Genomic DNA, 17,768 nt, shown 5'->3' with positions numbered 1-17,768 from the left:
GCGTGAGTTTAAGCGCGTGCCTTTCGGCTTCCTCTCATTGTGTCTAGGATGTCTTGTCTAGACACAACAGAACTTATCTTCTGTTCTCAAATAATACAAAGCTTCGAAGGGAATGCAGCATGGAAAGTTCATCACGATGTTGAGTTATATCGAAGCGCTGCATTTTTGCTTCAAGGACCATTATGTGCAGGAGCAAAAGTAATATCTCACAAAATATCGTGAAATTTTAGGAATTTATACTAAAATTTAATTGGTTTCGGTATTTTTTTAGAACATTCAAGGCTTTAGTGCAGTTCTGACGATTTTGCGGAAGTTAAATTTTAGAAAACGATAGCATTTTCATCCATTATGGAGTATGATGAGACGAATGAGGTAATTCAATTGAAAAACATGTATAATTCAGAGAAAATCGTCAGGTTTCTACTTCATCCACCAAGTAAAAACTTTGTGGCTGAAGAAGAACATTGCGAGTTATACCGGTCGTACAACAAATATATTAAAGTTTCACGTCTCATCAGTGCTGAGATGCTTACTAAGTATCTATATCTGCAGCTTCTACGTCTATATGTCTACCCTGCAATTCATTTTTAAAGGCCTGGCAGAGGGCTCATCGAACCACTTTCAAACCACTTCTCTACCGTTCCTCTTTCGAATAGGGCGCGGAAGAAACGAATGCTTAAATCTTTCCATGCGAGCTCAAATTTCTCTTATTTTATTACGATGATCATTTCTTTCTATGTAGGTTGGCTTCAGCAAAATATTTTTGCAACCAGAGGAGAAATTTGATGATTGAAATTTCGTAAAAAGACCTCGCCGTAACGAAAAACCCCCTTTCTTTTAATGATTTTCACCCAAACACGCGTACCATATCTGTAACACCCTCCATCCTGTTTTACGATAATACAAAACGAACTGCCCTTCTCTGAACTTTTTCAGTGTTCTTCCTTCACGGTCTGAGGCGCCTTGCCACTGTTCGCGCGGCTCTCCCCGTCGGAGGTTCGTGTCCTCCCTCGGGCATGGGTGTGTGCTGTCCTTAGCGTAAGATAGTTAGATTAAGTAGTGTGTTAAGCCTAGGGACCGATGGCCTCAGCAGTTTAGTCGAATACGAACTTATCACCAAATTTCCTCAATCCTATGTGGTACGGGTAACATACCGCGCCACAATATTCCGGAAGAATACGGAAAAGAGTAGTGTAGGCAGTTTTCCAGTATCTGTCTTTCGTAATCGAGGGAAACTGTAGAATAGCTAAATCAAAGCATAAGTTTTTTTTTCGTGAGTCTCTTGACTCATTTGAAACTGCCACTGCAATTTTCTCTCTTGTGCCGGTCTGTTCATTTTCTGAACCTAACGTAATCTGCGTAACATTGCGCTAAACTACTTAAGATTTGAAGACAGTCTAAGCTATTTTTATTTACCACGATTGGAACACGATTGCCTGTTTTAGCGTCTAGTGACGCTCAGAATTTTTCTTACACTGAGGTAACAGAAGTCATGGAATAGCGATATAGAGACATACAGAGGGTGTTATCATAGCGTACACAAGGTATAAAAGGGAAGTGCACTGGCGGAGCTGTTTTTTGTACTCCTGTGATTCATAAGAAAAGATATCCGTCACGATTATTGCCGCACGACAGGAATTAACAAACTTTGAACGCGGAATGGTAGCTGGAGCTAGACGCATCGGGCATTCCATTTCGGAAATCGTTAGGGAATTCAATATTACGACATCCTTAGTGTCAAGACTGTGTCGAGAGTACCAAATTTCAGGTATTACGTGTCACCACGGCCAACGCTGTGGCCGACGGTCTTCACTTAACGACTGAGAGCAGCGGGGTTTCCGTATAGGTAGAGTTGTCGGTGCTAACAGACAAATGGTTCAAATGGCTCTGAGCACTATGGGATTTAACATCTGTGGTCATCAGTCCCCTAGAACTTAGAACTACTTAAACCTAACTAACCTAAGGACATGACACACATCCATGCCCGAGGCAGGATTCGAACCTGCGACCGTAGCAGCAGCGCGGTTCCGGACGGAGCGCCTAGAGCCGCTAGACCACCGCGGCCGGCTGCTAACAGAAAAGCAAAACTGCGTGAAATAACCGCATAAATTGATGTGAGATGTATCGTATCCATTAGGACAATACGGCGAAATTTGGCGTTAATGGTGTGTGGCAGCAGACGACCGATGCGAGTGCCTTTGCTAACAGCTCGACATCGCCTACATCGCCTTATCAGGGCTCGTGACCATATCGATTGGACACTAGACGACTAGAAAACTGTGGTCTGGTGAGAGTACTATCGATTTCATCTGGTAAGATATGATGGCAGTGTTCGAGTGTGGTGCAGATCCCGAGAAGCCATTGATCCAAGTTGTCAATAAGGCACTGACCAAAAATGTCAATTTCCGATTTATTTTTTATTTGTTACTTCAACTTATGGACAATAAGTTCCCAAAGTTTCAATGTTGAAATTGCATCCGAAGTGCCTGAAAACTGATTAAAAGTGTGACGCGGCCTCCCAGCCACGCCCACGTTTTCAAGCAGCACTTCGATACCAGCTCAGTGAACAACGATTCTGTGTATTACTTTCAACCAAACGTGTGCGGGACACATCTAGAAGGCCGTGATACATACTCTTCGGTTTATTAGATCATCTTTGACTCTGCTCCGTATCTTATAAACAATAACAAACTAGCTGCACCCTTTATGACGAAGCAATTGTTTTTTTGCCTTGTGATACTGACGGTGATTTATACAAGTGTTCGATTCTCTCTTCATTCAGTTATGCCACGATCACAAAAAGTGTATAGCAAACTGGATAAACTGCGTTTGAATAAGTTACTGAATGGAAGACGAGAGAAACAACAACAAACCAGTCATGAGGCTACGTCTCTGCAGTGCGTCTCTGCAGCTGAAAAGTCAGTTGAAGACCTGGTAAAGGAAAGAAGACAAACAAGAAGGACCCAGAGTACAAATGTGTGGCCTTCTGAAGAAGTGACACAAGGAAATAAGTTAGGTTGAACTTTAAATTGCGTTTCCTGAAAAGTTTGTTTTTTAACGTTTATGTACCTTTTCCACAGATTCCATCAATGCTAGAATTACGAAATTTTGTACACCTATTTCTGTAAAGCTAATAAACTTTGTCTCAAGAGCAAATTGTGAAATTCTGATTGCAAGCGGAGATATGGGGCAAAGTGCTTGGAATTTTGCATGAATTTAAAATTGTACTTGTGGAATTATAATTTAAAATTATGAAAATTCTCCTATTTCACCTATTCCAAAAACCTCATGAGAGAAGCTTACAACATGTAAAGAGATGAAACAGAGAATTTTTTTTAGAAATGTCTTGAATACTTTCTGAGAAAAAGGAAAGAAATAGCACTCCGTCTTCAGGCCACGAGTGGCCTACCGGGCGAGCGGATTTAGGCGCTACAGTCTGGAACCGCGCGACCGCTACGGTTGCAGGTTCGAATCCTGCCTCGGGCATGAATGTGTGTGATGTCCTTAGGTTAGTTAGGTTTAAATAGTTCTAAGTTTGAGGGGTCTGATGACTTCAGAAGTTAAGTCCCATAGTGCTCAGAGCCATTTGAACCATTTTTTGGCCTACCGGGATCATCCGACCGCCGTGTTATCCTTAGTGGAGGATGTGGATAGGAGAGGCGTGGGGTCAGCACACCGCTCTCCCGGTCGTTATGATGGTATTCTTGACCGAAGCCGCTACTATTTGGTCGAGTAGCTCCTCAATTCGCATCACGAGGCATAGTGCACCCCGAAAAATGGCAACAGCGCATGGCGGCCTGGATAGTCACCCACCCAGAGAAAAAGGAACATACATCTTTTTTGAAAATAAAACTTAAGATTTCATTGAAAAAAAAAGTTGAATATATACAATCAAAGGATTTTATATGTAAATGTGCTACTTTCATGTAAATCGTGGTACAAAATTTCATTGTCATATCTCCAAAACTGTGGGTTTGGTGCATTTTTGAAATAGTGTGTGTTTTTCATCAACGTCCCGCCTTAAGGCAGTGGTGGCTGCGTAACGGTGCGGGCTGTGTTTACATGGCATGGACTGGGTCCTCTCGTCCAACTGAACTGATCATTGACTTGAAATGGCTATTTTCGGCTACTTGGAGACCGTATCCAACCATTCATGGACGTTATATTCCCAAACAACGATGGAATTTTGATGGGTGACAGTGCGCCATGTCACCCGGCCACAGTTACTCGCTATTGGTTTGAAGAACATCCTGGAGAATACGAGCGACTGATTTGGCCACACAGATTCCCCGACATGAACCCCATCGAATATATATGATACGTAATGTAGAGTTCTGTTCGTGCACAAAATCTTTCGCGAACAATACTTTCGCAATTATGGACGGCTATAGAGGCGGCATGGCTCAATATTTCTGCAGGGGACATCCTAAGACTTGTTGAGTCCATGTCACGCCGAGTTGCTGCACTAAGCCTGTAAAACGGAGGTCCAACGCCGAGGTTTCCCATGACTTTGGTCACCTCAGTGTGTAGCACATTACGAGACTGAGTTTCGACTGTATGCATCCGTTGAATTAATCTTCACTCTGATGAAAAATATATATATATATATTTCTCTAAAACTACGAATCTTACGGAGGTGTGTTTGTTATCTTGTGCTCCTCTAAAAAATGATTCAAATGGCTCTGAGCACTATGGGACTAAACATCTGAGGTCATCAGTCCCCTAGAACTTAGAACTACTTAAACCTAACTAACCTAAGGACATCACATACATCCATGCCCGCGGCAGGATTCGAACCTGCGACCGTAGCGGTCGCGCTTTTCCAGACTGAAGCGCCTAGAACCGCTCGGCCACACCCGCGTGCTCCTCTACTCAACTTCTTTCTAACGGAGTCCGGACTCTCGGCGACACGATCTGCATCCTTCTGCTCGGGAAACGACTTTTTCCCGCGGTCGTGGCCTGGTTCGCAAGAGATCTGCCCTCAACCCGACGCCTCGCTTTGATGGGGAGTCGCTCTGGATTCCGGCGGAGCACGGCGCGGCCTCATTGTGCATTCCGAGCTAATTACCAGCGCGAGGAGACGCCGGCGGCCTAATGGGCCCGCCTTCCCCCGAATCTCCATTGAGCCGCGCCGCCGCTGGCCGGGCGCCAGACACGGCTGGGTGGACTGCGACTACGGTCTGCACTCGCCCGCCCAGCTACAAAAAGCGCCTCTCCGCTCCACTGGCTGGGATTACGCCACCGAAGTAGCCGCGACCCAATTTCCACAGGAATTTTACGTAACTGCTCTGTCTGAGATAACGTAAGGTGCAGATCACGTATCAACACTGAATAGACTTTTATCTCTGTACGACCAGGTGAATACAGGGTTATGAACACAAAGCCAAAAGTACGAGCATTTATCAGGTTCATAAATAATCACTGATTTTTTTAAATATGAAATAAACAGCTGAAACTGGTAGACAGAACGATTACTGTTTACTATCCACGCTGACGGAAAAAGAACCGCAACACCAAAAATATACACTACTGGCCATTAAAATTGCTACACCAAGAAGAAATGCTGATGATAAACGGGTATTCTCTGGACAAATATATTATACTAGAACTGACATGTGATTACATTTTCACGCAATTTGGGTGCATAGATCCTGAGAAATCAGTACCCAGAAGAAGCACCCCTGGCCGTAATAACGGCCTTGATACGCCTGGGCATTGTATCAAACGCAGCTTGGATGGCGTGTACAGGTACAGCTGCCCATGCAGCTTCAACATGATACCACAGTTCATCAAGAGTAGTGACTGGCGTACTGTGACGAGCCTGTTGCTCGGCCACCATTGCCCAGACGTTTTCAATCGATGAGAGATCTGGAGAATGTGCTGGCGAGGGCAGCAGTCTAACATTTTCTGTATCCAGAAAGGCCCGTACAGGACCTGCAACACGCGGTCGTGCATTATCCTGCTGAAATGTAGGGTTTCGGGGATCGAATGGAGGGTAGAGCCACGGGTCGTAACACATTTGAAATGTAGCGTCCACTGTTCAAAGTGCCGTCAATGCGAACAAGAGGTAACCGAGACGTGTAACCAATGGCACCCATACCATCACGACAGGTGATACGCCAGTATGGCGATGACGAATACACGCTTCCAATGTACGTTCACCGCGATGTCGCCAAACACGGATGTGACCATCATGACGCTGTAAACAGAACCTGGATTCATCCAAAAAAATGACGTTTTGCCATTCGTGTACCCAGTTTCGTCGTTGAGTACACCATCGCAGGCGCTCCTGTATGTGATGCAGTGTCAAGGGTAACCGCAGCCACGGTCTCCGAGCTGGTAGTCCCAGCTGCTGCAAACGTCGTCGAACTGTTCGTGCAGATGGTTGTTGTCTTGCAAACGTCCCCATCTGTTGACTCAGGGATCGAGACGTGGCTGCACGATCCGTTACAGCCATGCGGATAAGATGCCTGTCATCTCGACTGCTGGTGATATAAGGCCGTTGGGATCCAGCACGGCGTTCCGTATTACGCTCCTGAACTCACCGATTCCATATTCTGCTAACAGTCATTGGATCTCGACCAACGCGAGCAGCAATGTCGCGATACGATAAACCGCAATCGCGATAGGCTACAATCCGACCTTTATCAAAGTCGTAAACGTGATGATACGCATTTCTCCTCCTTACACGAGGCATCACAACAACGTTTCACAAGGCAACGCCGGTCAACAGCTGTTTGTGTATGAGAAATCGGTTGGAAACTTTCCTCATGTCAGCACGTTGTAGGTGTCGCCACCGGTGCCAACCTTGTGTGAATGCTCTGAAAAGCTAATCATTTGCATATTACAGCATCTCCTTCCTGTCGGTTAAATTTCGCGTCTGTAGCACGTCGTCTTCGTGGTGTAGCAATTTTAATGGCCAGTAGTGTAATTAACTGAGGATAATGAGATTTCGGGAATAAATTTGTCTAGGTAATATGTTAAAATATTAACAGTGCAAGATCACAGGTTAATGTAGGCGCGAGATATGTCATTGCAAATGTGAAATGTTGGTACGTTAACAACCGGTGTAACCGCGGGAATGTTGAATGTAGGCATGCAGAAGTACATTTATTGTGTTGTACATATGCCGGATGTCGTTTTTCGGGTTGCAGTCCCATGGCTGTTGCACTTGGTCGGTCAGTACACGGGTGGTTTATGCTGGTTATGTATGCGGATAGAGTTGTCCTCCATTGAGCTCTTGCTTGACACGACTGAAGTCGCAAATGGCGGTGGTTTGGGGTCAATGGAATACGTGTTACCGGCCTCTCCCTTGTCCCTGTCCTTGAAATAACTGATTTGCAACAACAGTTCGTTGTGTCGCTGTGGTGCCAACCGCTGCTCACTGCTGTAGGTGCAGTGCGATGCGACAGAACCATACGCCGAACACGATGGCTTTCCCTCTCGGTGGTGCCACGTGGCCATCCGGTGCACAGTCTTCTTCCGACAGTACAGTCTCCTGACCACCGTTGCCGGCAGTCACGAACAGTGACTACATTGCTGCCAAGTATCTCTGTAATATCGCAGAACTAACATCCAGCTTCTCCTTGCCTTAGTACATGACTTCGTTTGAACTTAGATGTTGATGGCTTCCTTCTCGCCTTAAATACATTCTTGACTTACATCAACTTATCATGTCCCATCTCGAATGTAACTAACGCTCACGATCGTTACAATGTTTTATTAAATCAAACCTGATTTCAATGCACAGAGGTCTTTCAGATGTAAAAAAACTCTTCGGTGTTGCAATTATTTCCCGTCTGTTTGTATAAATGATATAGCAGAATGCGTCGGAAACTTACCTAGGAATATCCATCCGGAGTAACCTTAAGTGGAATGACTAAATAAAGCAAATAGCAGGAAAGGTAGAAGCGAGATTGAGCTTCATGGGAAAAATCTTACGGAAACACAATTCATCCACTGAAGAAGGGTCTTACAAGACGCTCGTTGGACCGATTCTTGAGTACTGTTCATCAATATGGGACTTTTACCAGCGAGGACTGATACAAAAAATTGGCCAGTTGCGTGTAGGGCACTTAATTCTGTATATGCCCAGTCCTTCCTCTCCGTAACTCGAGAACCTTGACCCTTTTCTCCTATTGTTTATTTATTTATTTATTTATTTCCTTATTTAGCCTGACCAGATTAGGGCCTTAAGGCCCTCTCTTACATCTGACCAGGAACAACACGTACAGATATATTACCAAAACATTCATGAAAATGATAACAGTCTTAGATATGATAATAAGCTAATAATAGTAATAATAATAATAATAACAATAATAATAGTTCACAATAATTAAAGTAAGGATAAATGGCAATAATAACAGTAATAATAAAACGAAGTGCATTAAAAATAATATAGACTAGTTCAGAACCACTTAAATCATATTTAGTACTGTCAGAAAAAGAAAGGATGAAGAACAAGAAAATTGGAATTACAGTAATAGTGGCTGTTAGGAGAGCTAATAATAAGCTAATAATAGTAATAATAATAATAATAACAATAATAATAGTTCACAATAATTAAAGTAAGGATAAATGGCAATAATAACAGTAATAATAAAACGAAGTGCATTAAAAATAATATAGACTAGTTCAGAACCACTTAAATCATATTTAGTACTGTCAGAAAAAGAAAGGATGAAGAACAAGAAAATTGGAATTACAGTAATAGTGGCTGTTAGGAGAGGACTTGATTTAAATAAATAACTCTGTAAGTGAGGAGAAGGCAAAAGTTGTAGGTGAGGGGAGATTGAAGAGTGTGGGCTGCAGACCAGTATGTGGGAGAGATAGCTATTGCGAGAGAAGGTGAGCCATTAGCTGCTTTCTGAAGCCTGGAAGTGATTTAATTTCTTTGATATTTTGAGGGAGATTGTTCCAAAGTCGGGTTCCGGGTACAGAAAATGATTTAGAAAGCATGACGGTGTTGTGTGGCGGTACTGAGAGGATCTTACTTTGTTGAAAAATGTTCAAATGTGTGTGAAATCTTATGGGACTTAACTGCTAAGGTCATCAATCCCTAAGCTTACACACTACTTAACCTAAATTATCCTAAGGACAAACACACACACCCATGCCCGAGGGAGGACTCCAACCTCCGCCGGGACCAGCCGCACAGTTACTTCGTTGAGATCGAGGATTTCTGCTGTGCTATTTAGATAGTAATGTAATGGCTGAGGATAAGAAAGAGGGAGTCTGATGATTGAGAAGACGATGGAGTAAACATAAAGTGTGATACTCCTTACGGTTATCAGCACGAAGCCACGATAATTGTTCATAGGCTGGAGTGATATGATCGTAATAACGAACGTCACAAATATATCGGACATAAGCTTTCATCGCCAGTTCAAGCCTGCGAGAGTTTTCGTACGAAAGTCCTTGAAGAATAGCATCGCCATAGTCGAGAATAGGAAGTGTTGGGGATCCAACGAGCTTCTTCTTAAGCTCGAATGGAAATACTGTTTTATATTTCTGTAGACAATGAAGGGATGCAGAAACTTACCGACACTGACACTAGCAAGATATCGGTCCCAGGGATTACAAGATTTTCGCAGGCTAGTCTGCAAATGTTTGTTTTACATACAGCTTGGAACGCCATATCTATATATAGCAATCGCTCATGGATACCTGATTTTGGTTAAATTCCGAAACGCATCGTAAGAGCAGTAACGTCACTGCTTATCTGAGGTGAGAGAGTAACTTTTCTCTCTCATCATATCTCAAATAACACAACAGTTTTTTTTTTAATTGGGTTATTCTTTTTGACACACCCTGTATTTTATTTTTGTGTTGAATTTCTATCTGAAAAGTAAAAAGCGGACGAGTTAATTAGCCAATGATTTAAATTTATGTTCTATGTAACATATGTCTTCATAAAAAAAAAGCCAAAGTTTTACAGTGATGTTTCTATGCATGTGTCTATGTGTGTACAAGTGCGGTGAAAACATAACACTGTTTTATGTTGCTGTTTACATGTGTCCAACAGTGAAGTGAAATGTGAACTTCACAAAGTGAAAAATGTAAAGAGAACTAGAGTAATTAACTAAGAATGTCTATAATGTCGTTTCTAGAGCTAAGATGTTTTAACTACAACAGAAGCTAGATTACAAATTTGTTACCAAATAATTGTTCACTAATTTGTCAAATATTGACAAGATAATGACTCGTATGTTGTTACGCTTAAGGCTGTTGGGTGCCATCAGTTTCACTCCAAGATAGGAAATCAGAGACACAATGCAGAGAGCACGCAAAAGTTTATGTTACTGGAGCTATATCGTAACACTAGAGCCCTGCAAATTGCAGACGGACTGGGCAATTGTTCCAGGGGATAAGTTCACTTAAGAGAATTAATTAGTAAAGCCATCCATCGCCTAGAAGCTGCTGTAAGGTGTCAGGCTAGAAGATGGCCACTAAAAGGCACGTCTTCACAGAGGCAGGAAGCTTGGTACTTGCTCCTCAAAACTGCAGTGGACTGACACAGATTAGAGTGCTACTACAGCAGTCCCCATGACTGAGGGCGGGGTGAAGTGACATAAAACACTGTTGTTGCTGGCCATAATAGAAGTGGCAGTGACGTTTAGCTTTCACCTGAATGGTGTTTCCACGAAACTTGGAGTTTTTAAGTGTAAAGTCCAGGAACATCTCTACGCACCAAATAGGAGAAATGTGGGTGGCCAGAGGGGCCCTGGAGGTGCAGAATGACTCGCCAGATTGGCCGAAGCTTGGTAAGTGCCGGTGGATTGGTGAGTCCACTATAGGAAGAGAGAAATGTTGCGCCGCCGTGATTCTTTAAAAACCCATGTTTTTCTATTTAGCAAGGTTCTCAGTCGGATTGCTGGGGCGCCGATTCCGTGTCACTTGTGGCCAGCCTCGGTAATCTCCGACGTGTGTGTTTTCCTCAGCTGGAGTGCTGCTTTCACGTTTGTACTTATGATGATGATGATGATGATGTTTCGTTTGTGGGGCGCTCAACTGCGCGGTCATCAGTTTCTTCACAGTCCAATTCTTTTTTCACAGACCAATCTAGTCGCTGTCAAGAATGTTGAGGATGATGATGAAGACAACACAAACACCCAGTCCCCGGGCAGAGAAAATCCTCAATCCAGCCGGTAATTGAACCCGGGACTCCGTGATCCAGAGATAGCAACACTAGCCATTAGACTACGAGCTGCGGTCAGGTTTGCACTCAGCCCCCTACCAGCTCACAGCCGGTCGCAGGTCTGAAGTCCGTTACTACACTACTGGCTGTGAGATGGGCCAAGTTCTTCCTGCTAGTGTTTCTTCTTCTCTGTTAATAGATGACATGACATATACCATTGGAAAGCTGAAGAATCGTGTATAGCTCACTCGATTTATTTCGGAATTTTGCGAGTAATAAGCAACCGTTTTCAGATTTTGGTAGGTTTATCCCTTTCAATCCCATCAAGAAAACTGTATAGTGTGCAATGCAAGGAAGAAGAAAAGTGATACCCGGTATAAATGTAAGAAATGCGCTCGGGTATACCACACCAACAAAAACTTCTTAAACAGTATTATCTTCATTCCTTGGCACTTAGCAAGAAGTAAGGGTAAATTTATAAAGAATTCCTGTCAAAAGAGTTATATAATTTTGAGAAAAGTGTGAAAGGCAGAATATGCTAATTTCCATACATTTAAATAACAAAAATAGGGTCGACTTTGGAGAAAATTTTTATTAAGTCAATGGGTTAACGCGCTGCTAGTGCACGCAAGCGACCACCCCCGTGGATTCAGATACTGACTTCTCTCGTGCAACCAGTTGCCTCCTTTGCTTTTTCTAATGTTTAGAATTAGCCTTCAATGTAGTAGTTAGTCTGATCGCTAATGGTTCAAATGGCTCTAAGCACTATGGGATTTAACATCTGAGGGCATCAGTCTCCTAGACTTAGAACTACTTAAACCTAACTAACCTAAGGACATCACACACATCCATTCCCAGGGCAGGATTCGAACCTGGGACCAGAGCAGCAGCTGGGTTCCGGACTGAAGCGCCTAGAACCACTCGGCCACAGAAAAAAAGGCCGGCTGATCACTAATAAAAAGTGTTAATCACACTTCTGAATACTGTGAGTCTCCTGCTGCAGCCATCCTGTCAAGTCCGAAAATCCGCGCCTCTCGCAGGTGCCCTGTGACGTTATTTGGCGCTGATCCAAGCATTTACCTGCCTTCGCCGTGAATTTGACTTTCTGCACTTGCTCCTCAACTTCTGGGAAATTGCAGACTGACCTCAAACCCCCTGCCTTCCCTCTATCCTGTGTCAGGACACGACAGAAGCTGCCTTGAGTACCAACAGACAAGTATTATGGTAGGAATACGCTTTATGCTGTGTGGTATGCGCACTGTAAGACCTTCGGTACACACACCATCAGATTATTTGACTTGTCGCGCCAACGAAGTAGGCGAGTGTCAGCAATATGTCCCGTGGTCTTATCGTGGCGTGTTTATCTTCTGCCGTTAGGTCAGACGATAGAAATGCCACTTGCACACTTAGAGTGGCAGATTGACGGTGACCAACTTTAAACAGAACTTGATTAATTTTCACACACATTTATTAAAATAATAAAAATCATAGAGATTACGTAACTTGATTCTGGATGCTGTTTACAATTGACAATCTGAAGTTCCTTTGGTCTTGGTACGTTAATCTTATTCTCACATATCTCTGATACTTGACAAAGTGTCTATACATTTCTCTTCATGGCTATGTACAGGAATATGATAATCTTATTAGGCGCAGACTGAAACTTGACTATGGACAAATGCAGACTAATGCAGACTGACTAATCTGAGGTCTGTACACTCGTTATAGTACCTCGCGCGTTCAGGTATCGCTGCGCGAGTGTCATTCGCGAGGAGAAAAGGTTCTACGTTAGCAGCAATCTCATTGGCTGCGTTACATATTATTACGCGGATCGGCAGAAACAGAATTTGGTCCGTCTCTATGACAGCGCCATCTCGTAGTGCGAAGACGGACGAGCGCTACGCCTGCGCTGTTATGCTTAGCAGTTGAGCGCGCGATGCCGAAGAGTGCGGACAACGGAACGCGCGCGTCCGAGCCAGCCGGCTGGGTCGCGCCGGGGCCGGCCGCTGGCCGGTCGGTGGGGCCTGCCCCGCCGGCCGTCCCGGCGGCCGCTCCCCACAGGACGGATCCAACGGCGACGACCCCTGCAACGACAACGGATTCTGACAGGCAACATAATGAGGACAGGACCACGACGAGCGATATGCGAATGCAGAGCGGAGGACACCGTACGTCAAACCCCTGTGACGAGAGAAATCAGCTAACACAGAACGATCGGCAACAACGGGAACTAAGACGTGAAATACAGCACATGATTCTGCAAAGTCAGGAAGTATACGACAACCGGACTAGTACGGTTCCCACTTCGCAGCCTGAAGAACAAGTAGGCGACGTGGAACAATTTTCTCCACCGGAAGACGACGACGAAATGGAGGGAGTCTCCTCTGAAGAAGTTTGGACCATGCAGCCCACCGACGGAGAGGGCGATTTTACACTAGTTCGCCAAAGAAAACGACTCAACGCTTCTCCTAAGCAGAACAACTCTCGGAAGCGACGACGTCCAGAAGAACTGAAAACTTCCAACCGTTATGCGGCTATTGCGACGGAAGATACTACGGATGCTCCAGAGCGTATGGACCAGACGCGTGGCGTCAATCTCGAAGCAGATAAAGAGGGGACAGATGGCTCTGGCCGTAACTTACTACGCAAAGTCCCGCCCGTTACTATTTACCATACCAAGAACTACATGGAACTCAACAAGGCGCTGAAAGCGAATATTGACGGCAGCCTTAAGGCCATCTACCAACGAGACAGGATCAAATATCATTTTGACTCCTACGAAGATCAACGGCGGGCCATCAATTTCTTTGTGTCGAATGACATCCACTTTTTTACACATCAGGCCGCAGAGGACAAGGACCTCAAAGTGGTTGTCAAACGTCTACCTGCCGAAGTTACGGAAGAAGAACTGAAAGACGCACTGATAGAGAAGGGTTTTCCTGTCATCAGCGTCCACCAGTTTAAAAATCGAGACGACAACACGAAGGAATTACGACCTCAAGATGCTTACTGTGTCACGTTGCCAGCCCAAAAGGAAAACTACAAGATTTACGACATCAAATACCTTCTATATACTAAAGTCGTTATTGAAACCTACAACAGACAGGAAGGACCTGTTCAATGTCGCCACTGCCAGCGATTCGAACATACGGCTAATTATTGCAGCTTGCCTGCTCGCTGCGTTCGCTGTGGAGGGCAACACCGATCTTCAGCCTGTACTCATCCCCGAGGGGCTCCGCCTAAATGTGCTAACTGTGAAAAGGACCATCCTGCCACATGGCGTGGCTGCCAGAAGTACCAGGAACTTCTCAGGAAATACAGACAACGGTCTTCCCCGCAGCCCTCTCAACGGAGGACTCGTGTAATACGAAACTCCAACCTGACGCCACACCCTCCGCCCCATCGTCAGCAACCGCCACAAGAACAGCCGGCGGCGACTCGGCAGCCAGTAACACAGCCTCCTCCTGAAGCACTTCCACCTCGACAGCACCATCAGCATTATTCATACGCCCACGCAGCATCACCACGCCGACCGGAACCGGAAACCTACGTCTCACCAGCTCATTTGATGGAATCCATAGCTCCAGCGCTCTCTGATGTCGCGAAACTTCTCACCGCCGTGCAGCAACAACTAGTGGGGATACTTTCTTTAATCGAAAGTGTATTGACGGCCTTTGGAACACCTTAAGATGGATCGCCCTGGGACCACGAGAAACCTGAAAATCTGTATATGGACCGCCAACGGAATGAAACACAAGAAAACAGAATTCACTGAATTTTTACAACGTCACAAAATCGACATCGCACTTGTATCGGAGACGCACCTTCGTCCAACAACTGAGCTCCGATTTCGTAACATGTACGTCTATAGAACGGACAGACAAGGCCAACGAGGTGGAGGGACCGCAGTTCTGCTTAAAAGGGAACTGCGGCACCATCATGAAACACTACCACACCTCCAACATCTGGAGGCAACAGCAGTAACGGTTCGATCGGCGACAGGCAACATCACTTTCATTGCGGCGTACAACAGCCCCGGTAAAAACCTGGTGCCAGACGACCTAAGGAGTATCTTCACCAATTTTGACAAAATATTCCTCGGAGGTGACCTCAACAGCAAGCACGTCGGAATTCCCGGCGTACGAACCCTCGTGGACGAACTTTGATTGCCATGGAAGAAGAACTGGGCTTCACAGTCCATGGCCCACGAGAGCCGACACGGATTCCTTACGTCGATCGGCAAGAAGCAGACGTCCTAGATATTGCTATCATCAAAAATATTGAGACGAACCTCCAGCTCCGCACCGTCGACGATCTTTCGTCTGACCACCGACCTGTTATCGGCATAGTGGAACACGCAACGGCCAACCTTCCGCCCCCAACCTCACAAACTCTGAACTGGGGTCAATTTCGGACATATCTTGACAACAATATCTGCCCGACGCAGGACGTTTCAACACCGGAAGCCATCGACATCGCGGTACAAACTTTGACGCAGAAGATAAAGGCAGCCAAACGGAGGGCAACTACTCACACGGTCTACCCTTTAGTAGCTTTCGATGAGCTCCCGCCTCTACTCCAAGAACTGAAGACACAGAGAAACAGGAGTAGGCGACGTTGGCTCCGCTATAGAAACCCGATCGATCGACGAGAAACACACGTCTTAACACGAGAACTGCACAGGAGAGTGGCCGAGTGGCGACAGCAGGTCTGGGAAGATAAGATGGATGAGTTCTTACTTCGAACCAAGAACGAATGGCAGGTAGTCAAGAACATACGACACCAGCGGCCACCTAAACGAGCCATCAGAGGACCAGATGGCCTCCTCTATGACGAACTCGCCCAGGCGGAGCTGTATGCTACGACTTACCAAGAACAGATGTCTACACCAGCGACCCCCGTGAACGACGTCCGCCTGCAAGAACAGGAAGCCGTCGTTACAGCAGAATGGACTGCTTTTCGTGCTGCGCCTGTGCAGAGCCGCCCACAACTCACCACACCAGCTGAGATCCGTAAAATTATCCGGAAGACTCGGAATAATGCGCCGGGCAACGACTCCATAAGCAACACCGATTTGAAACAGTTGCCCAGGAAGCCAATTGTGCTCCTTACCCGAATTCTCAACAGCTGTCTTCTGCAGGGATATTTTCCTACGGCATGGAAGACGGCTCGAGTAGTACCAGTACCCAAGCCAGGTAAAGACCCAGCAGAACCCAACAGTTACCGGCCAATTAGCCTCTTGCCGACCCTTGGCAAGGTGCTCGAGAGAGTGCTGTTGAAGAGGCTCCATGACACGCTTACAGCGCATGATGTTATACGACCCGAACAATTCGGTTTCAAGGACAAGTTATCTGCCGAACTTCAACTTTTACGGATCACCGAACGGATACAAGAAGGATACAACAAGCAGCACTTCACGATTGGTGTCTTCCTTGACATCGAAAAAGCTTACGATAAGGCGTGGCGGCCCAACCTTATCGTCAAACTGCATTGCACTACCCCTATTGCGGATTGTTACATTAGACTCATAGACAGCTTTCTGCAGGACAGGAAACTGTATGTCCGAGTCGACGACAAAAACTCCGAAATGAAATTGATCTCCGCAGGAATTCCGCAGGGCTCTGTCATTTCGCCTCTGCTTTTCAACTTATATATAAATGACATCCCAACAGTCCCCCTTGTTACGGCGAGTTTTTATGCGGACGATACGGCTTTTCTGACAACTGGACGACACTTGGACCAGCTAATCGCTAGGATGCAACGGCAACTTGCTGTAATGGAACGCTGGGCGCTGCAAAATAAGATAACGATCAACCCGACGAAGACGGCAGCCGTTCTGTTCACAAGGAGGAAACCAGTTCTGAACGACAGACTCCAAATAGCTGACCAATTTATCCCATGGTCGCCGGGAGTGAAGTATCTCGGTGTCTACCTTGACAAAAAATTACTCTTTACGCAGCATATTGACGACAAGAAGACGGCAGCCCAGAAGATGGCCAGGTCATTGATTCCGTTCCTGAAGAGTAAGGATCTCAACCCTAAGACTAAACTCCAATTGTATAAGGCAACAGTGGAACCCACAATGTTGTATGGCTCCACCTCGTGGGGAACTACATGCGTCTCCAACTACAACAAACTCCAAGCGCTGCAAAACATTTGCTATCGATGGATCACAGGAGCTCCATGGTGGACAAGAAACGTCGACATCCGCACCGCACTCCACGAGACCACTATACAAGAGAAGGTCCATGACAAGGCTCTACGAGTTTTTGACAAGATCGATGCCCTTAGGGACGAAGTTCGACAATTACAATCGGTAGGAACGGTAAACCCTGCAAGATGGCACAAGTATCGAGTACCGAAGTCAATAACGTTTCACCCCCCATAGGCAATCTGTCATAACACGAGAAAGCAGTCACACATAAGAGCCTTGACACATTTCACCCTCCACAGGAGATAGACATCACCAAAGACAGCAGGCTAAAGGACTCATTGCGTGCCCAAGCCTAACTGAATGTGTAATAAATAAAGTGTTTTCCTTTTATCCTTACATCCCATCCTAGAAGAATAAGTCATCAAGGATGATCTCTTCAGTCCACACCACACACTACAAAAAAAAAAAAAAAAA

The sequence above is a fragment of the Schistocerca nitens genome, chromosome 6 (genome assembly GCF_023898315.1).
Source record: "Schistocerca nitens isolate TAMUIC-IGC-003100 chromosome 6, iqSchNite1.1, whole genome shotgun sequence".
Lineage (NCBI taxonomy): Eukaryota > Metazoa > Arthropoda > Insecta > Orthoptera > Acrididae > Schistocerca > Schistocerca nitens.
Note: the sequence above shows the minus strand (reverse complement) of the source record.